The sequence below is a fragment of the Gossypium arboreum genome, chromosome 6, assembly GCF_025698485.1.
Source record: "Gossypium arboreum isolate Shixiya-1 chromosome 6, ASM2569848v2, whole genome shotgun sequence".
NCBI classification, from domain to species: domain Eukaryota; kingdom Viridiplantae; phylum Streptophyta; class Magnoliopsida; order Malvales; family Malvaceae; genus Gossypium; species Gossypium arboreum.
This window is the reverse complement of record NC_069075.1, coordinates 113,106,123-113,128,732: the sequence shown is the minus strand read 5'-3', so window position 1 is coordinate 113,128,732 and position 22,610 is coordinate 113,106,123. Positions and strand designations below refer to the sequence as shown.

Genomic DNA, 22,610 nt, shown 5'->3' with positions numbered 1-22,610 from the left:
GATATCTTCGTTTAGCCCATCTTCAAATCGTTTGGACATATTAACTTCAGTCTGAACCCATTCACTAGCATACTTGCTCAATCTAACAAATTTCCATTCATACTCGGACACTGTCATATTCCCCTATTTGAGCTCTAAATATTCCTTCATTTTCTGGTCCAAGAATCTTTGATTAATATACTTCTTTTTAAACTCTGCTTATGTAATATTTTCCTTAGGTACCACAAAAGATATGGCTTTCCACCAATGATAGACCGTGTCTTTCAACAAAGGTACCGTACATTTCAGATATTCAGCTGGTGTACATGATAACTCATCTAGAACCTAGATAGTATTTTCCAGCTAGAACTCAGCCCTCTCTGGATCATCATCAGTCGTAGTCCTAAATTTTTTGGCCTCATGTTTTCTAATTTTGTCTACTGGAGCCTTTCCAATTTTGACAAATCTAACATCCTGTGGCATTTCATCATTTTGTGAAGCAGGTCGAGGAGGTCATTGAATAGTGAAATTTGTTCTCATATATTCACTAAACCAGTCATCCATCAATTCAAAGAAAGCTGCTTTTACCGCCTCACTTCAGTTCTCAGATATGGGCCTTCTACTACTACTAGATGCAGCTTGCTGCACAGAAGCTTGAGCAGCGCTCTCAACTTCTTCAGTCTCGGCTCTAGCTTGGTTGTAAGACATTACTATATGAAAATACATTTAATAGTTGTCTGGAGGTATCACACATCATAATTTATATAATGGCATGTAGACTCGTACTTGGTACGTTAGTCTAAGAATCGACTAAACCGTAGCTCTGATATCACTAAAGGTAACACCCTTAACTCGTATTTGTCGTCAGAAGAGGGTTTTAAAGTATTATCGAAACATTCAAAGCATTTTCAGTTAATTTACATAAATTACTATTCATTATCCGAGATCATACGTATCGTCCCATTTATGGACCCCCAAGGCAAAAAACAAGTGTTGAACTCAAATCGAGACTAAATCAGGAACTCGGGGAATTTTTTCTGAAATTTTAAAATTTTTCCTAGGCGCAGGGCTCACACGCCCGTATGGTCTAGGGACACGCCCGTGTGGTTAGGCTGTGTACTACCCACAGTTGTGTCCCTAAATTTGTAACTCTCTAACTTTTAAAGCATGAAGAAATTGAAGTTACGCGGCCAAGTCACACGTCCGTGTGCTAGGCAGTGCAGTTTTCACATGGCCGTGTAACACACTGGTGTTCAAAGCCGTGTCAACCACACGGTTGAGACACATGGTCGTGTTTTTGCCTGTGTGCCCAATACTGAGCATTCTATTTCTTATTTTTAAGATGCAGGGGACATACAGCCGGACCACATGCCTATGGGACATGTCGTGTGTCACACATGACCAAGACACACATCCGTGTGCCTACCCGTGTAGACAAAAACAGACCATTTCCTAGCATCATTTGTCACCCAAATTTACCATGTTCCCTCATTAAACATACCAAATACAATCCAACCATTCCAAGCATCCATCTCAAACAAATTTCATCATTTGCAAGGCATACCACTACATGCATACATGTTCAAAATTTTACCTTGGTTTAATCCATATGTTAGACTTACTAAAAACAACCACTTAATATATATGTAAAGCTAGTATAGCATGACATTCCAAGTATATCAAACAACCATTACTAGCCATTCTAATGGCTAGATTAGAAACATCATCATCAAGCCATAATTTGTCACTTAATCTTATACATGCCATTATACCAAAACAAGTTTTCTATTTATACTAAAATGGGATGGTGGATAGTGTGATGACTGCTCCGACCGAATTCCAACCTTCACGAGCTTTGAGCATTATAAGATAGGAAAAATAAACGGAGTAAGCATTTTATGCTTAGTAAGTTCGTATAATAGAAAATAAACTTATCGATCTTATTTATTAAAACAAGCACACATAAATATATGTTCCATGAATTTTGGGTAAGTTACCTAAACACATATACTTATTCAAACAAGTTAGCCACATAATCTCATATGAATATCAAGTAAACATAGATGAGCTCATCATATTACAAGTTCCAAAAAATTTTCACCTTTCCTTGATTCAAGATTCCATTTTCCATTGAACTATTGAAATGTTGATGGACTTTCAGTTAGTATACTCAAGAATACCCCTTTGGGCACAAACTTAACAAGCACAGTCTTGAGCCACTTGTTATGTTATAGGATTACCAGTCCAGGCTAAATCCTTTTTAGGGCATATGCTCTAAAGAGCTTAATTTGGATTGTCCGTCTAGGCTAAACCCAATCTATAGCATAGGCTCGAGCGGCTTATGTTAGGATTACCCGTCCAGGCTAAATCTTTTTTACAACTTGTGGAATATTATTCTCGTTCAAGCATATCCCCTTAATCCATCAAATTTCAACGTTCAATCGAAATATGACAATTTTTCCACATTTCACAACTGATGATTATTTCATAATGTATGTTATCTCATTCACTTCAACACAATCATACAATTAAATTCAAGCATTTAACATACATAGTTAAGTTACACAAACTTACCTTGAAAATGGTTCGTTTTCGAATTTTAACTAATCCGAAACCTCTTGCTTTCCATGATCTAGTTTCGTAGTGGTCTTTCAGAATCTATATGGATAAATTTTACTATTAATCTATCACATTTCTTATACATTTGGATTCTATTGCATCCTAGGCAAAATTACCATTTTGCCCCTATCCTTTTCAAAAATTCTAATTTTGTCCCTAGGCTCGGATAATGAAATTCATGAAATTTAACCCTCTTTCCAAGCCTAGCCAAAATTTATAAACAACATTTACAACACACGTTTTTCACAAATTTTAGAATTTTCCATGGGTTTTTACCATTTTTCATTTTAGTCCCTAAATCAAGTTTTCATCAAAAATTACTTTGTAAAAGTTGTTTATCTATGAACAAACTTTCATTTTCTACCATAAATTTCTAATTTTCAACATATTCATCCATGACCCTAATTTCATACCATGATAACTTTTCAAATTAATCCCCTAAATAGAGAGTTTAGACTATCCCGGTTTAACAAATATAAAAATCGTTAAAAATGGGACTTGATTTCATACCTTTTCAAGCTTAGTAAGTTGTCTTTCTCTCTTCTAGGGTTTCCATGAAAATTTTGGGGAAGATGATATTAAATTAGATGAATATTTCTTTTTATTTAATTATCATCTTTTAATTTTAGTGATTTCCAATTTAGTCCCTGGCCTTTTCTAATTTTTCCATGGATGATCATTAAAATATCTACTAACTACTCTTCAAAGGTCAAATTACCATATAAGGATCTTACGTTTTGAATTCTATAGCTATTTGATACCTAAAGCTACTAGAATTCAACTTTTGCATTTTAAGCAATTTAGTCCTTTACCTAATTAACCACACAATCGATAAAATTTTCGTATCAAAATTTTCATGTGACCTTCATATCATGATGCCAACCATAAAATAAAATAAAATAATTTTTATTTTTAACTCAGAATTGTGGTCCCGAAACCACTACTCTAACCTCACCGAAATTGGGTTGTTACAAATTGAATAGAATGGTTATTGAATTGGGTTGAATTTATTCATTTAGATCAAGATAAACCACGTACGGCTTTAGATTGAGGAAAATAAAGAGCTTCAGATTAGTTGACGTCATTTTTTGATGTTTATCATTGATGTAAGCTCATACGTTTAAGTTTCATTTTGATTTATGAATTGAACGCTCTTATTGCATAATATTAAATTGTGTGTTGACATAAAAATCCAACGGTGTTACGTCGATCACTGACGAATGAAAAGGGATAGCTTTGGCTATCGAATTCAAAAAGGAATAGCTTCAGCTATCGAATATGAAAAGGGATAGCTTCGGCTATCAATGATGAAAAGGGATGGTGATGACCATCGAACTATTAAAAGGGATGGCCCCTCCAGTGTTAAAATTTTTTATGATTTTCTGAAAAATTATCTAAGTTTCTGATTTAGTCTTGATTTGTTTCTAACATGTAATTAGGGCCTTGAGGGCTCGACTAAGGGACAATATGTATAATTTGAATCAGTTTTAATGTTTTTATTGATATGACTTCGAAAGTTTGAAATTTATGTCTGTTTGTTTTAAAAACTCTGATAATGCTCCGTAACCCTGTTTTAGCGACAGATATGGATTACAAGTGTTACATTTATTGGTATCAGAGCTACGGTTGAGTTTATTCTTAGACTAAATATAGTGTGTTTGAGTCTAGCTATATATGCCACTATATAACTTGTGATAGTGTGACATCTCCTGATCATTTAAAAATATGTTTCCATATAGCAATGACATCCAACTGAGCCGACTCAATTGAAGTTGAAAGTAATACACAAGCCTCCATTCAAGGAGCAGCATTGTAACAACCCAATTTTAGTTAAATCAGAACATTGGTTTCGAAACCAAAAATTTGAAGTCGTAAAATTATTTTAATATTATTTTTGATGTCTATAGTATGTGAATTAATGTGTGTGAAAGTTTTGTGTGAAAATTTTATTGTTTGTGTGCTCAATTTGATAAAAGAACTTAATCGCGTAAAATGCAAAAGTGACTTGCTATTTGTTAAAGTGCTATATTACTATGCCTTTTATAATATGGAGTCCTTATATTGATGTTTGGCCATGGAATATTAGCATGGACGGTTATGGACATAAGTTATAATGTTTTCATATTATTTTATAAAGGTTAAAATAGTAATTTATGTGTGACAATGTAATTAAATAAATTAAAACATAAAAACCATGCATGTTGTTCATCTTTTGGCCGAAACTTGAGAAAGAAAAAGAGTTCCTGAGCTTTTGTATATTTGACACTCATTTTGCTTGATTGAGGAATGTAATTTGCTCGGTTTTTGATAATTTTTACGTTTTTGAGATCGTTACTTCGAATACTAGCTAGCCCATGCTTGAATTTTTGAATTGGTTGTGCATTTTGTGAGATGCCATTGTTGGTAGCTTGAGATTTTTGTGGTTTGATGATGAAAAATAAATCTTTGTTGATAGATTATTATGTTTAATTAAGTGATTTTTTATAAATATGTGTATTAAAGATTAAACTGTGGAATTTGTAAATTAAGGAGTCAAAATGCGAAATAAATGAAAGATATAGGCTTATATGACATAAAGAAATATTCGGCTAAGCATGTGCATAAGGAAATTATGTATATTTTGTCTTTTGTGAAATAAAGACTAAAATGTTAAAGTGTGAAAATATAAGGGCCAAAGTATAAAAAGGCCTAATTATGTATTTGTCGATTGAATTGATTAAATGTGTGATTAAATTAGTGAAATCTGAATTTATTTAGATTAAGAACAAAAGAAAACAGAATTAGAATAGGGGAAATCGAAAGTGGTCTAATATTCATTCCGGTCTGTTCGTATCTGTACGAGGTAAGTTCATAAGTAAATAAATGTTGTTAAATTCAAATGTATATGTATTATATGTACCGAATTGAATTGTAAATAAATATATGTATGTCTCGAATTGAATTAAGCATTGGAGAACTTGTTACGAGCTTGAATTGATTGAATTTTGACGTCTGAAAGCCTCGTACGAACCATAGGAATAGTATATGATACGTATGTCATGACATTAGGACTTTTGATTTGTGATTCGTGTAAGACCATGCCTAGGACATTGGCATCGAAGTGAGAAAACATGTAAGACCCTGTCTGGGACAGTGGCATTGATATGTGATAGCATGTAAGACCATATCCGGGATATGGCATTGATAAACTATAAATTATACATATTTTTACCCCATGTTTAACGCATTTTATGGATGATTTTCCATTAGAATTGGTGAATTCAATGCACTTAATTCTTTAATTTCATGTTTTATACTTAGGAGAGCATAGGAGAGCGAAAGGAATGAGAAACGGGCCAAAAACAGAGAAAATGGGCCAAAGTACGAACTTAACACGGCCTGGACTTCCTTACACGGGCAGACCACACAGTCGTGTCAATCTGGTAGAATTGAAGCACGACTCACACGGGTATAGCACACGCCCGTGCCATTCTAACAGCCTCTAACACTGCCTGAAGTAATCGCACACGCGCGTGTCCCTACTGAGCCCAAGTTAAGTCCAATAAAGAAAAGACCATTTTTGAGGGCTTATAATTATTCCAAAGCCTATAAATACACCCTAGAAGAGGAGAAAAGAGGACACACAGAATAGGGAGTAAGGAATTACTCCAAGGAAGCCAATTGATTCATCTCAAAAGCCGGATTCATCATCAAGACTGAAGATCTCTCCTCAATTCCCCTTCAGGAGTTTTGGGTTTTCTTTATGTTTTGTATTCTTTATTTTTATAAGATGTTCTCTTATTTAGTTATGAACTAAATCCCCTAAATACCAAAGGGGAATGAAACCTAAGACGAATCTTGTTATTATTTTCTGAATTGTATGATAAATATTTAACTTGTTCTTAATTATGTGTTCTTAATTCTTGTTTTGATATCCTAGGATATTGATTCAAATTTAGAGGAGGAATAGACCCTGGCTAAGAGTACATTTATCATAATTAAGTGGAGTTGATTGCGCGTCTAGACATAGGGTGAGAAGATTTTACCAGATTAGGGTGAAACCTAATAAGGGTTTCCATAGATTGAGTTAATGCAACCCTAGAGTGTTAATTAGAGAAAAGTCTCAGTTATTCAATCTAGGGATTAGACGTTATTAGTCTTGAATAGGGATAATAACATAACTTAGGGATCTCTACTGAACAAGTTGAATGAATAAATCATTCGATTCAGAGCCAGAATAACAAGTAAAGTCTAGGTGGATTTTTCCTTAGGTATTTTCTTAAGTCAATCGATTTTTCCCAAGAGCAATTCCCCAATTCTTTTCTCTATGAGTTCTTAGTTTAGATAATTAGTTAATTAAAACAAAACCCCATTATTCTTAGGCTAGATAATAAAAAGACAGTCATTACTTGTACTTTTAGTTCCTTTGGATTCGACAATCCGGTCTTGCTAAAACTATACTACTGTTTGATAGGTACACTTGCCTACATCGCGATAATAGTTAGTTTCAAGAATGATTAATTATAAATATTTAAAACCTGTCACGAAATAATGCGATCAGGCATTGTACGAGCTTATATGATTTTCATGTATCCTTATCAAGTCTAAATGGTTCAACGAGCAATTTCGAGTCAAGATCGAATGTGAAATCAAGCTAAATGGTTCAGGTGCATGTGAAATTAAATGTTCATGAAAGTAAGGTAAGTGTAGTACTTGAGGTGATAATATGAATTATGTATGATAAAAGGGTGATTATATATATGTATATGAGATTAATCATATTCGGCCAAGTTAAATTTATAATGCAAATATTCTTTTGATGATTTATTTGCTTATGGCTTACTAAGCTTTCCAAGCTTACTTTGTGTGTTCATTCGGTGTTTTATAGATTTTGGAAGTTAGTTACGAGCTCGGGAATTGTCAAGGATCATTGTCACGCTATCGACTATCATTTAGTACATTGAAGTTTGAAACTTTGAACATATGGCATGTATAAGCTAGTTTAAATATGTTCGATTTTGAATTTGTATATTTCTGTAGCCATGCGAAAATGGCTTGATTACAATATTATGGCTTGTGTGTATGTGGTTATGACTTATACGTATTTTGGAGGTATGTTTCGTGGTTTATATGCTTGATGTGTTTGGTTTTATGATTCGGCAATGAGTAATAAAAAGTATGATGAACCATCGACCATGAAATTAGCTTATTGGAAATGTGTTTTATGGTATAATTTGTATGGTAGATGGATGTGTCTTTAAATTGTAGTGCATGTATCTATAAGCTATGTGATGAATTTGTTCTAAATTGTGATATTGGTATTTGGTGTGGTTTATTATTAACTTATTTTGGATGTATAATTTTTCTAGTGAATTGGCTTGAAGGTGATAAATGAGGTGTATGCATTTTCGGTCTTATAGGTAGTTTATTTTGAAAGTATGATATGTGGTTACTTTGTGTGTTATATGATGACATGATTCGACATGAATAAATAGGTAAAAAGATAGAAAGATGAGTATATCAGTGATGGTGCATTAGTTATTTAGGTACAATTTGAAATGGTAATTAATGTATATGTTTTAAAATGGTTTGGTTTGATCTTTTGAGGCTAAATTTAATGACCGAATATAGGGATAATTGATTTGTTGTGCTTACGTGTTTTGGGGCATGATATTTAGCATGCGAACTGGTGTACTTAAAATTTTTGTTTATGTTTAAAAATTGTTTAACGTAGCTATGGTGTAATACACATAGGTTGGTAATGTTTACAAATGTATTTGGTCTTATAACGAAGCTAGATTATGTTTTATATTTGTATGCCTAATAAGGTGTGTGAAAAGCTTAACCTAAGTAAATGTATGCATATACCTAACATACAAATTGTTATTTTTATAAATTAGTTATGAATTGGGTTAACCATAATTTGGTATTTGTATTTAGAAATAGCTTTCGTTTTAGAGTGTTACGCACATGTATATATCTTATAAAATGATATATTTGATATTTTGTTAAAGATATGGAATGATATGACTTACTATGCATATGTGCATAGTTTATAAAATAGTATGGCTAGAAGTTTTCTAATGAAATAAATATATGCAATGGATGATTTGACATAAGCTTAGTATATATGATGTATTGTTATAAGCTTGAATATATTATAAATATTCGAATGGTATGAATATGATAGTAAATAGGTTCAAACAATGGGTTTGTAAAGCATGCCATATTTTATTGATGTATGATAGTTTGGTTCTAACTTTTAAATAGGTTAAGAGTATTGATTGATTGAATTTCAAAGTATGATTTTTAACGTGAATATTGATGCATGAAAAGTGATGAATGACTGTGCTAAACTGTGTTTTGCTCAGTAATGCCTCCTAACCCTAATTCGGCGACAGATACAAGTTAGGGGTGTTACATTTTATTCTTATTAGAGCTACAGTTTAGTCAGTTCCAGAACTAACGTGGCGCATGTGAGTCTAGCTATACATTCCATATTTATAAACTACGATAGTGTGATGATTCCTAGCAATGGAAAATGTGTTTTCATATAGTAAATGGATCCCAATCGAGCCGTAGCAAATGACGTGGAAAGTAATACACCCGCTCTCACTCAAGGAGTAGTGCAATCTGATTCTAAACTTGTTTCGAGTAGGCATGGGGAGAGGCTAAACAAGCCTTCTTCTAAATGATGAACGAATGGTTCACACAGTATATACGGAGAAATCCGGCTACTCAACAACCTTTAACCCCGCTTAAACCTCCCCAGATACCTGTAATACCTCATCCGATGCGATTAAATAAGCCTCCAGTTGATAAAATCAGAAAATATGGGGCCGAAGAGTTCAGGGCTACTGTAGATGATGATGCTGAACGGGCCGAGTTTTGGCTTGATAATACAATTCTTGTGTTTGATGAGCTATCATATACCCCTGATGAATGTCTCAAATGTGATGTATCTTTATTACGAGATACCACATATCACTAGTGGAATACATTAGTATCGGTGGTTCCAAAAGAATAGGTTACCAGGGAGTTCTTTTAGACTGAATTCTGAAAGAAATATATCAGTCAGCGGTTTATTGATTAAAAAAGAAAAGAATTCCTTGAGTTAAAACAGGGTCACATGACAGTGGTAGAATATGAACGGGAATTTGTGAGACTTAGCAGATATGCTCGGGAATGTGTTTCGACTGAAGCTATAATGTGTAAAAGATTTAAAGATGGGTTGAATGAAGACATCAAGCTATTAGTCAGGATTTTAGAAATAAAAGAGTTTGTGGTACTAGTCGAGCGAGCATGCAAAGCTCAAGAGTTCGAGAAAGAGAAAAGAAAAGCTGACTTTGAAGCTAGAGATTCATGAAAAAGATCATTGAGTAAGGCATTTCAGTCATCATCAAAGAAATTCTGAGATGGTTTGAGCCTTTCAAAAGCTACTATAGGTTATTCTAGACGAGATCGAGATAGACCACCTGTGAGTTCGAAATCCACTTCAATTGTTAGTGTTGGTAACATCCGACCGAACTGACCCAAGTGCAAACATTATGGTAAATGCTACCCTAGTGATTGTAGATTGAATGATCGAGCTTGTTTTAAATGTGGATTGTTAGATCACTTCATTCGTGAATGCTCTGAGTTGATTGAGCAAAACACAGTGCTGAATATGAAACCGAGTAACACATCAGCTCGAGGTAGACCACCTAGAAACACAGGTAATGTGAGTGGTAGCCAAAGAATGGCTAAAGACACGACTGTTCAATCTGAAGCCCGTGCACCTACTAGAGCTTATGCCATCTGCACTCATGAAGAAGCTTTATCTCCTAATGTTATTACCAGTACTTTCACTCTCTATGATACTAGTTTGTTGCATTGATTGATCCTGGATCGACTCATTCTTATGTATGTGAAACTTTAGTATCCAGTAAGACTTTACCTGTAGAGTCTAATAAATTTCTGATTAAAGTATCGAACCCCTTAGGCAGATGTGTCTTGGCTGATAAAGTATGCAAGAATTGTCCGTTGATGATTCGAGATTCCTATTTTTTGGCCAATCTGATGTTGTTGCCATTTGACGAATTTGATATAATTCTGGGTATGGATTGGTTAACAGTGCATGATGCAATAGTGAACTACAAACGAATGATGATTGATCTAAGATGTCAGAATGATAAGATAATTCAGATTGAGTCTAATGATTTAAATGGTTTGCTAGCAGTGATTTCTTAGATGTTAGCTTAGAAATATGTGAGAAAGGATTGTGAAGCCTACTTTGTTTATGTGTTTGACTCTAAAGTGACCAAACTAGTACCAGTTGTGTGTGAATATTCGAATGTGTTTCCTGAAGAGTTACCGAGTTTACCACCGATCAGGGAAGTTGAATTTGGTATTGAGTTAGTGACGGGAAAAACTTCGATATTGATAGCTCTGTACAAAATGACACAGATCAAACTAAAAGAATTGAAAGCTTAGTTGCAAGAGTTGACATATTGAGGTTTTGTACGACCGAGTTATTCTCCCTAGGTGCACCGGTGTTGTTTGTGAAAAGGAAAGACAAAACTATGAGAATGTGCATTGATTATCGACAGCTCAATAAAGTGACCATCAAGAATAAATATCCTCTGCCACATATAGATGATTTATTAGTTCAGCTGAAAGGAGCTACAGTGTTTTCTAAGATATATTTGAGATCAGGTTACTATCAGTTGTGAGTTAAAGACTTCGATGTACTGAAAACTACTTTTCGAACAAGGTACGGGTATTATGAGTTTTTAGTTATGCCATTCGGATTAACGAATGCACCTACTATTTTTATGGATCTAACGAATCAGATCTTCAGACCGTATCTGGATCGATTTGTGGTTGTGTTGACAGATGACATTTTAATTTATTCCCGTAATGAATTCAAGCATGCTGAACATCTGAGAATATTGATACAAACTTTGCGTGATAAGTAGTTGTTTGCGAAGCTCAGTAAATGTGAATTTTGGTTGCGTGAACTCAGTTTTCTGGGGCATGTTGTGTTAGCATTGGGTATTCGAGTGGATTCAAGCAAGATTTCGGTGATATTAGATTGGAAGCCTCAGAGAAATGTATTCGAAGTCCGAAGCTTTCTGGGACTTGCTACTTTTTACAGACAATTTGTAAAAGGTTTCTCTATGATTGCAACCTCGATGACGAGACTACTATAGAAAGATGTTAAGTTGGAGTGGTCAGAAAAGTGCTAGAAAAGTTTTGATCAGCTGGAAGCATTATTGACCGAAGCTCCAGTGTTAGTTCAGCCAGAATCGGGTAGAGAATTCATAATCCATAGTGATGCATCATTGAATGGTCTGGGCTGTGTTTTCATGCAGGAAGGCAAAGTTATAGCTTATGCCTCGAGACAATTAAAGTCGCATGAAAAGAATTACTCGACGCATGATTTGGAATTAGCAGCTATCGTGTTCGAGTTGAAGTCTTGGCCCCACTATCTATTCGGTGAGAAATGTCATGTGTTTTCTGATCACAAAAGCTTAAAATATTTGATGATTCAAAAAGATTTGAATTTGTGACAGTAGAGATGGTTGGAATTGTTGAAAAATTATGAGCTAGTGATTGACACCATCTGGGAAAGGCTAATGTTGTGGCTGATGCTTTATGTCAAAAATCTTTGTTTGCACTACGTACGATGAATACTCAGATGGTTTTATCTGATGACAGCTCCATTGTAGCTGAGTTGAAACAGCAGATTTGCGAAGTCCAGAAAGTTGATAATGAAATGTTAGCAAAACGGGCTTGATACGTGATATTCACTACAGGTTTTAAAAATTTATAATTAAGCGTTCTTGAAACTAACTATTATCACGACGAAGGCAAGTATACCTATCAACAATAGTATAGCTTTAACAAGACCGGATTGTCAAACCCAAAGAAACCAAGAGTACTAATAATTACTTTCTTTTTATTATCTAGCCTAAAAATTAAGGGATTTGTTTATCTAAATTAATTAACTAAACTAAGAGTGCACAGAGAGAAATTGGGAAAAAGCTTTTGGGAAAATTCGATTGATTAGGACAATACCTAAGGAAAAATCGACCTAGACTTCACTTGTTATTTGACTCGATCCATAGAAATCCCTATGTTATGTTATTACCTCTCTCGAGACTAATAACGTCTAACCCTAGGTTGATTAACTGAAATCTCTTTCTAATTAACACCTAATGTTGCATTAACTCAATTTATGGATCCCCTTATTAGATTTCACCCTAATCCGACAAAATCTTATCACCCTATCTCTAGACTTGTGATAAACCGTAAATTATACATATTTATACCCCCTGTTTAATGCATTTTATGATGATTTCTCATTAGAATTTGTGAATTCGATGCTCCTAATGCTTTAATTTCATGTTTTATACTTAGGAGAGCATAGGAGAGCGAAAAGAATGAAAAATGGGCCAAAAACAGAGAAAATGGGCCGAAGTACAAAATCAACACAGCCTGGACCTCCTCACATGGGCAGACCACACGACCGTGTCAATTTGGCAGGCTCAAACATGGCCTGAAGTAATCAAACATGGGCGTGTGCCACGGATGTGTCCTTGCCGAGCCCAAGTTGAGTCCAATTCAGAAAAGGCCAATTTTGAGGGATTTTAGGCATTCTAAAGCCTATAAATACAGCCTAGAGGACGAGGAAAAGGGATACGGAGAATAGGAGGTAAGGAATTACTCCAAGAAAGCCGATTGATCCATCTTAGGAGTCGGATTCATCATCAAGACTGAAGATCTCTCCTCAATTTCCCTTCAGGAGTTTTGGGTTTTCTTTATGTTTTGTATTCTTTATTCTTCTAAGATGTTTTCCTATTTAGTTATGAACTAAAACCCCTAAATACCTAAGGGGAATGAAACCTAAGACGAATCTTGTTATTATTTTCTGAATCTTATGATAAATATTTAACTTGTTCTTAATTATGTGTTCTTAGTTCTTGTTTTAATATCCCAGGATACTGATTCAAGACAAGCTCTTGTTCAGAGTAGAAATAGACCCTGTATAATAGTACATTTGTCATAATTAAGCGGAGTTGATTGTGCGCCTAGACATAAGGTGACAAGATTTTGTTAGGGTGAAACCTAATAAGGGGATCCATAGATCGAGTTAATGCAACCATAGAGTGTTAATTAGAGAAAAGTCTCGGTTATTCAATCTAGGGATTACACGTTATTAGTCTTGAATGGGGATAGTAACATAACTTAGAGATCTCTACAAAACAAGTTGAATGAATAAATCATCCAATTCAGAGCCAGAATAACAAGTAAAGTCTAGGTGGATTTTTCCTTAGGTATTGTCTTAAGTCAATTGATTTTTCCCAAAAGCAATTCCCCAATTCTTTTCTCTGTGTGTTCTTAGTTTAGATAATTAGTTAATTAAAACAAAACCTCTTTATTCTTAGTCTAGATAATAAAAAAATAGTTTTTAGGCTAGTTAATAAAAAAAACAGTCATTACTAGTACTTTTAGTTCCTTTGGGTTCGACAATCCGGTCTTGCTAAAACTATACTACTGTTCAATAGGTACACTTGCCTACATCGCAATAATAGTTAGTTCAAGAATGAGTAATTATAAATATTTAAAACCTATCACAAAATCACACGATCAAGTTTTTGGCGCCGTTGCCGGGGAACTAAAATATTAGGAACGCTCAATTTTTATTACTTTAGCCATTTCCTTTTCTTGCAATTTAATTTTATATTATTAGTACTTACTTATTTATTTTTCACTCTCTTGGCAGGGTTTTATAGTTTATGACTAGAAGAAACCCGTCAGGACCACTACTTTTTGACGAAGAAATTGATCGCACAGATCAAAGAAACCAAAAAAAAATAAGGCGAAGCTTAAGATAAACGGAGAATGAGCAAGAAGACGATACTCAACCCCCAACCAAAGAGATGGCTGAAAACCAAGGCAATCAACTACCTCCTGCAATTGCGATTAATCAAAATACTGCTCCACGTACTATGCATGGTTATGCTAAACCTTCTTTAACAGGAACTGAATCTAGCATAGTTAGACCTACTGTAGCTATAAATACTTTTGAATTAAAACCTAACACTATTCAGATGATACAACAATTTGTTCAGTTTGATGGTTTGCAGGATGAAGATCCCGACACTCACTTAGCAAACTTTCTGGAATTTTACGATACATTTAAAATCAATGGCGTTTCTGATGATGCCATTCGTCTTCAGTTGTTTCCCTTTTCATTGAGGAACAAAGCTAAACAGTGTTGAACTCGTTAACAGAGGGTCAATTACTACTTAGGAACAAATGATCGAAATTTTTTTACTAAAATACTTTCTTTCAACTAAAACGGCTAAATTATGTAATAATATCTCTTCTTTTGCGTAGATGGATTTAGAAACACTCTACGATGCATGGGAGGGATACAAGGACCTTCTGAGAAGGTGCCCTCACCATGGGTTACCGCTTTGGCTCCAAGTAGAATCCTTCGACTCGACAAATGGTTGACACAGCTGCGGGCGGAACCATCAACAATAAAACACCGAAAGATGCTTATGAGTTTATAGAGGAGATGTCACTGAATAACTATCAGTGGCAAGTCATGAGGACAAAGCCAACGAAAACAGTTGGTGTTTATAACGTCAATTCGGTCACCATGCTGTCAAATCGGGTAGAACTCTTGAATAAAAAGATTGATGGTTTTCTTAGTTCTTCACAAGTTCACCCAGTAATGCAGTACGGAGCAAGTAGCGGTTGAACAAACCATTCAAAAGACCAACCTTATGGCCACAGCATGTATAACGAGCAATTAAACTACATGGGTAATAATCCTCGACCTTAAAACAATCCATATAGTAACACTTATAATGCAGGTTGGAAGAACCACCCCAATTTCTCGTTGGGCGATCAAGGAAATGAAAAACCATAACATCCTCCGGGCTACCAATAGGAAAAGAAGCCAAACCTTGAAGAGATGCTCTCAAATTTTATATCAGTGTCAGAAACCCGTTTTCAGAACACTGAGACAACACTTAAAAATCAACAAGCGTCGATCCAAAGCCTCGAAACTCAGATAGGCCAGCTTTCCAAACTAATCTCCAAACAACCACAAGGTAGTTTGCCAAGTAATACCGAACCTAACCCAAGGGAACAACTCAATGCAATTAATATTCAAGATGACGAAGGAGTCGTTGAGCCTGAACTAGAACCGAGGCAAGAAACTGTGGTAAGCAAAGATCAAGGTAAGGTAGATTAAAATCAAACAAACCAATGATTGTCGAATATAAACCTCGTGTGCCATACCTCAACGTGACAAGGAAAGACCGCTCAGATGAAAATTTTGGTAAATTTCTTAAACTCTTAAAAAAATTACTTATTAACTTACCATTTATTGAAGCTCTATTTCAGATACCAAACGCAATGAAATTTTTAAAGGAGCTTTTATCAAATAAGCAAAAGTTGGACGAGGCGTCGCATGTGGAGCTAAACGCAGTTTGCTTGGTCATTCTCCAAAATAAACTACCCAACAAACTAAAAGACCCAGGGAGCTTTACTATTCCTTGCTTAATTGGTAGTTTAGAAGTTAATCATGCATTAGCTGATCTAGGGGCTAGTATCAATGTCATGCCTTACAAAATGTTTAAGCAACTAGGTCTCGGGAAACCCAAACAGACTAGGATGAGCATTCAATTTGCAGATAAAACTATAAGATTCCCTAAAGGTATTATTGAATATGTGCTAGTTAAAATCGATAAATTTCTATTTCCCATTGACTTTATTGTTCTAGACATAGAAGAGGATAGCAACACTCTCTTAATTCTAGGAAGGCCCTTTTTAGCAACTGCTAAAACCATCATTGATGTTGGCACAGGTGAACTCACACTCCGGGTGGGAGATGAAACAATCACCCTTCAAGCTCGCAATTCTGGCAACACATCAGGAATTGAAGGTGATCATTTAAACCATTCTACTAAAACTAACAATATAGTGCAACCTACTTTGCAGAAAATTAGTCTGAAGGAAGCACACGAGTCGTTCTCAAACACCAGTAGAGGACCTACCCATGAAGATCGAAGATTACAAATTGAGGAACTCGATGAATGGCAGACGCACAAACCAAGAACACTCGACAAACCGAAACTACGCCAAAACGAGCCCAATACCTCTCCAAATCAACTTAAGGTTGTTGATAAGGTCTTATTAGATGCCGCAGATCCCCACATTGTCACTACCACACTGAATGAGGAAATCCCTCTTACAGTACTCAGTATCTTTCTATTCGAAATGGTGGAGGTGAGTCATCCCAAGTTCAGCACTTTTAAGATAAACAACACCTGATTAAAACCTTATTTTGATGAGATTGATAGCAGGAATGAGGAGTATAAACTCCTCAAACCACCATGACCATTCACTGAAGAGGTAAGTCGAGCTTAGACTATAAATAAGCGCTTCTTGGGAGGCAACCCGAGCACTAACAATATTAATTTCTTTAAATTTTCGTATTTAACTCCTAACTTATTAATAGAAATCTTGAATACAGGTGTTTCCACAGAGACACGGCCAAGCACACGGGCGTGCTTAAGGCTGTGTAAAAACAGGGCAAAAGATTTCCCCAATGCAGGCTATGATTAAGCGCCACGGCCGTGTAACGCCTTAATTTTCGAGATTTCTATGATTTTTTAATGAATTTTAGAATTTTTGTGTTTTGACTGTATAATGTAGGTCTGCGTATGTTAGTGGACCTTTAGAAGGCCCAAGAGTAAATTTAACCCGAGGCAATTTCAGATTTTTTTTTAATTTTAGAGAAAGAGGGTTCTGGCATTTTGGGCTTTTAAAATAGAGGTGGTAAACTAAGCCACAAGAAGATCTGTGGTAAAGTGGCATGTGACACCACATAGGTGCTTGAGGAGTGGCATGGGAGGTGCCTCGGTTCGAGGCATGGCGCGCGCAACGTTTGTTTTTTTTTTAGAAAACGGGTTGCACTAAAATAGGCTTTAAAAGAAGTTGCGAATAAAGTTGGACACAAAGAGCGACTGTGGTGCAGTGGCAGCAATGTGCTAGGCATGCCGAGAGGATATGGGTTTGATCTCAAGGGAGGTGAAATTTTGATTTATTTTTTTAAGTAACCGTGACTGCAGCAGTTAAGCCTTAAAATTAATTGTGAGAAGATTATGTCACGAGAGGAGCTTCAGGGTAGTGGCAAACAGCGTATATGGGTGCCTTGAGGTCTCGGTTTCGAGCTGCTGTACGCGCAATAGGCTACCTTTTTGCTGCACGCGTGGGGGGAGTAATTCAATTGGACCGAAACTCTTCCAAGTAGCAAATTGAGTCGGCCAAGCGGTGGGAAAATAGTGGCTGCTAATTGGTAGGAAGGATTTGGATGGAATTCAAATTAGGTGGTGGCTAAAATTAAGGAGAAAAACATGGAAGTTGAACTTAGGAAGGATTTTATGCCGAAATAGGACTCATGGTAGTACCAATTCGGCTATAGGCAATTAAATCCAGAAAAAGCTCTTAAAATTTTAGCTTGTATAGGTTGTTTTTCTTCTTTGTTTAGTTTTGGGTATTTTTAAGTGTTAGTCGATTTAGGTTGGGGCCATTCACATCTATTATTTTTTTGAGATCGACCTTCATTCTTTTTTTTTTTGTTCATCTTTTCTTTACCAAGCTTAATCTTCTACTCCTACTCATAAGTCCTTTCTCTTTGATTCTCTTCTCATTATTGTCGAATATAGAGACTTTCTCTGTGCCAAAAAGCTAAACCTTACAACTCTCTTATCCTTCTGCCGACATCTCCCATCTACTTCACAAACTTCTATTCTCCATCTCATTTCTTCAAAATTCGAATCACCTAGATCTATCTTCTATTCGTATTTTGGGTTAGATTTACAACAAAAAGGGAATATGAAGGTATTTGGGAACATTTTTGGCAAGTAAATCTTTGGTAAGTGTTCGGAATCCCTTCTCTATCCATTATTTGGTGATTTCAAGAAAAACCGAAAACCCCTATATGCAAAGGGTGCCTGTTAAGTAAACTAAAAAGGTTTAGTGATGTTATTTGATTTGTTTTGCTCTAGTGTGGATTAAAGGCTACTGATTGAGGGCTTGGATAATTGGAACGACTAGATTTAGATTTAGTCCATATTCCGGCAAAGGTAAGAACTTTAGTGCCTAAGGTGTTAATGGCCGATTATTGGTAAGGGGAGTTGTATATAAGTTGTTATGGATTCATAGTTTAAAGTGTTAGTAACTGATTTTAGGCAACTCGTGTGTGGAACTCATCAACATTTTACCGTAAAATAGGTGTGTAAAGGAAGCCCACTTATAGACTAGATCAGCAAAAGCTGAAAAGCTGAAATGCCGAAAAGCCGGCATTTTGTGGACTTGCAAGCGTGCGAGCGCTCGTGGGATAGCTGTTTGTTAATTTCAGTAATCTCAAGCGGGAAGATTGCAGAGAGTACAATTTTGTGCACTTCGGTATATTTGGGCTTAATGGGTCAAAATCGGGTTAATGGGCCAACGGGCCCAATTCGGTAAAAACGCTCGGTAAGTGTTTCTGTTAATACGTTAATGGCTGTAATATGCATGAAAACCCTAAAATAGTAAATTTACTATAATACCCCTAAGTATGAAAATTACCATTATACCCTTAGGTGTAGAGTGACCGTTATACCCCTAGGGTTAATTTTGACTGAAATGCATGATATTCTAATTCTGTATGTTGTATGCCATGAAATGTATATCTGTTGCATGGGATATGGGTTATATTGATGGAGGAAGCGTTCTGGTGGCTACACCACAAATATCTGTTCTGGTGGCTCTGCCACAATATCTGTATCTAGTGACTCTGTCACAATATCTGTTATGGCAGCCATGCTACAAATTCTGTGGCATGTAGCAGATGGATGGGTCGAGTTGTCTCCCCATATGGTGTAAAGTTTGTACGAGAGTGTATACGGATGGATATGGGTTGGGTTTTCTGCATACATGATATATCTGTTCTATATCAGTTATGGGCCTATGGGCTTCATTCTAAATTTTGTATAGGGTTAAGCCCCAACTTAATCTGTTTCTGCGGTATGATCTGATTTGGACTATGGTTGGGTTATTTTACACACTGTGTTTTCCAAACTCACCCCTTAATTTCATCCATGCAGGAAATCCCCAACCATAGTGGACTTGGAGCCTTGAGGGATTCGGAGGGGCCACATGTTCTGCAAATTGGCTTTTCTTCATGTGTTTTGATCAGCACTTACTTACTTTAATTGTTTTGGGTTTTTAAGTTGTAACAAGGCCGTTTCAATTTTTTTTAATTCTTTTTAGTATGTTTTGTTAGCTTAGATATGATATTGTTTTAATTGTTTGAAATTGAATAGCTCTAGGGCGAGTTTTAAAAAGGTTACTTGATTTCAAAATATCGTGTTAACAAAGCAAAACTTTCGCAACGAAAACGTTTTCAAAACTAATAACCTTTTCAAATGGTTTTAAACGATTTGGTTTTCCCTGAACAATCACTCAGCTAAAGTGTGGCAATGGTTGTGTGCATGTCTAAGATTGGATCCGTGGAGAGCTAGGTACTTAAGCAGTCTAATAGACTCACTTCCTCTTTTCTAGCATCCTACCTAGTGCATAGCTTCCATTCATTTTAATCTATAACAAGAATATTCTTTAAACACTAAGAAAGACTTTAGATAAAATATGACTTTTCTAGTAACGCTTCAGTGTGACACGCCGGATTCGGTCGTAACGTTTGGGCCGGGTTTGGGGTGTTACATTTAATGGTATCAGAGCTAGGTTGCAATAACTCGGCTGTGGAATGGGTTTAAAAAAAAAAGAGATTTTCGAAAATTTCTTTGGGAATTCATTTTTTTTAAGATTTTCTTCCTATAATAAATGATTTCAAAGATTGCACATCCGGTTTTCTAAAATTTGGATTCTGAGAAGGTGGCACACCGAATCTCTGGCCCAAGTCTGTAAGTATCATTCTGAATTTTTCTGAATGTTTTTGAATTATCAGCTATATGCCTGTACTGAAACCCTATTATGATACTCTAGTTAGGGTGATATTGAAACTGTAGGAATTTTGATAAGTAGACTGAGACTGTAGCTAGGCTACGATTCTGTGGAAACCAAACTCTGAATTATTGTCTATTCATAAAACATCTGTAATAAACACTGAAATATTTAATTGATGCATAAAATTCGTAACCAGATAATACGACATGAGTACAAGAGTAGCTCGTGGAAGAGCCTGTGGACGTGGCCGAGGTAGTGCGCGGGCTGGATTTTCATCTTCAGGACATATGCCGGTGGCAGATGCACCGGTACCATCGGCAACAAAAATGGAGTCTCATGATCTAGGTGTCGGGGATGACGCTCTATCTAAGGCAATACTTTGTGTTCTGGAAAGTGTTACCGGGGTAAGTACGGGTAGCGAAATTCTAGGATCTATTTTCAAGTGGCTCTGGGCTAATGGAGTGGAGATCTTTAGGGGTATATCTGGTGTAGCCCCGAAGGTGGCTGAATATTGGTTAGAGGTCGCGGAACGAATTATGGATGATTTGGACTGTTCCGTAGAGCAGAAGCTAAAGGGAGCCATATCATTGCTACAAGATGAGGCTTATCAGTGGTGGCTCACTGTGAGAGATGGGACCCCAGCTGACAGGGTGACTTGGGAGCTATTTAAGATGGCCTTCAAGGGAAAATATGTTGGGGCGAGTTATGTGGACGCCCGTAGGAAAGAATTTCTGAATCTGGTTCAAGGGGGTAAGACAGTTGCTGATTACGAGGCTGAGTTTCTGAGGCTGAGCCAGTATGCCATTGGGATAGTCGCTACAGAGTATGAACGTAGTGTGCACTTCGAGGATGGTCTTAGAGATGAACTTAGGCTGCTGATTGCTCTACAGAGGGAACGTGACTTTGTTGCTTTGGTGGAGAAAGCTAAGATAGCTGAGGAGGTGAAGCATACTGAATGACAGAATCGTGAGAAGGATCAGAACCATTTTCGGAGGGATTCAGGACCTTCAGGTGGTGCAAGTAGGAATGTTAAAAGAGCAAGAGTGGAAGAGCCAGTTCGAGCAGTTCCGATGAATGTTGTTTGACCGCAAGTTTGTGGGGACTGTGGTAAGGTACATCTGGGCGAGTGTAGGAGACGTTCTGGTGCTTGTTTTCGGTGCGGATCTATGGAGCATAAAGTCAAGGACTGTCCTCAGAAAACAGATCAGGTTCAAGTTGCAAAACGGAGGGTCGCTCAACCAGTAAGGGGTGGACCACAACCACTGAGAGGATGTGGACAAGGTAGGGGCGATAATGGAAATGGCCGGGGTCGAGGAGCACCTGGCAGGGGTGCCAGAAATGCTGAGGCTTGTCAGCCAGTGTTGGTGTATGCAGCTCATCATCGAGAGGAGGGTGATGCACCTGATGTCATAACTGGTACGTTCTTGATTTCTAGCATGCTTAACACTGGTTTGATAGATATTGGATCTACTCATTCGTGTGTTGCATGTGCCATATCTAGGTTGTTGGGTGTGCACTCTGAGGAGACTGTAAGTGGGGTATCGGTACTAAGTCCTTTGGGCCACTCAGTTAGGGTAGACAAAATGTATAGAGATGTGCCTTTCGAAACTCAAGGTAAGATTTTCTCTGGAGACTTGATGGAGTTACCGTTTAGATAATTCAACCTCATTCTGGGAATGGACTGGCTTGTTAAGCATAGGGCAACTCTGGACTGTGCAGCTAAGTGATTGGTGTTAAAGATAGCGGAGGGTGAGGGGGTTATAGTGATAGGTGAGCGAAATGATTATTTGTCCAATGTGGTGTCGGCTTTGAGAGCTAAGAAGTGGATTCGTAAGGGTTGTGAGGCTTATTTGGCATTTGTAAATCAGTCGGAGACTGAGGGTCTGATGGTGGATAAGGTTAGAACCGTTAAGGAATTCCAAGATGTTTTTCCAGAGGAGCTCCTGGGATTGCCTCTGAACCGAGAAGTCGAGTTTGGAATCGACTTGTTGCTTGGAAGTCACCAGTGTCCATCACACCAT

General features: G+C 36.5%; 1 non-coding gene across 1 annotated transcript; it reads right to left on the bottom strand.

Moving 5' to 3' along the window:
* Positions 1 to 14,928: 14,928 nt before the first annotated feature.
* LOC128294437 (small nucleolar RNA R71) lies at positions 14,929 to 15,035 on the bottom strand. The gene has a single exon (XR_008284748.1). It is a non-coding gene; the product is annotated as a small nucleolar RNA R71 (small nucleolar RNA).
* Positions 15,036 to 22,610: the final 7,575 nt, after the last annotated feature.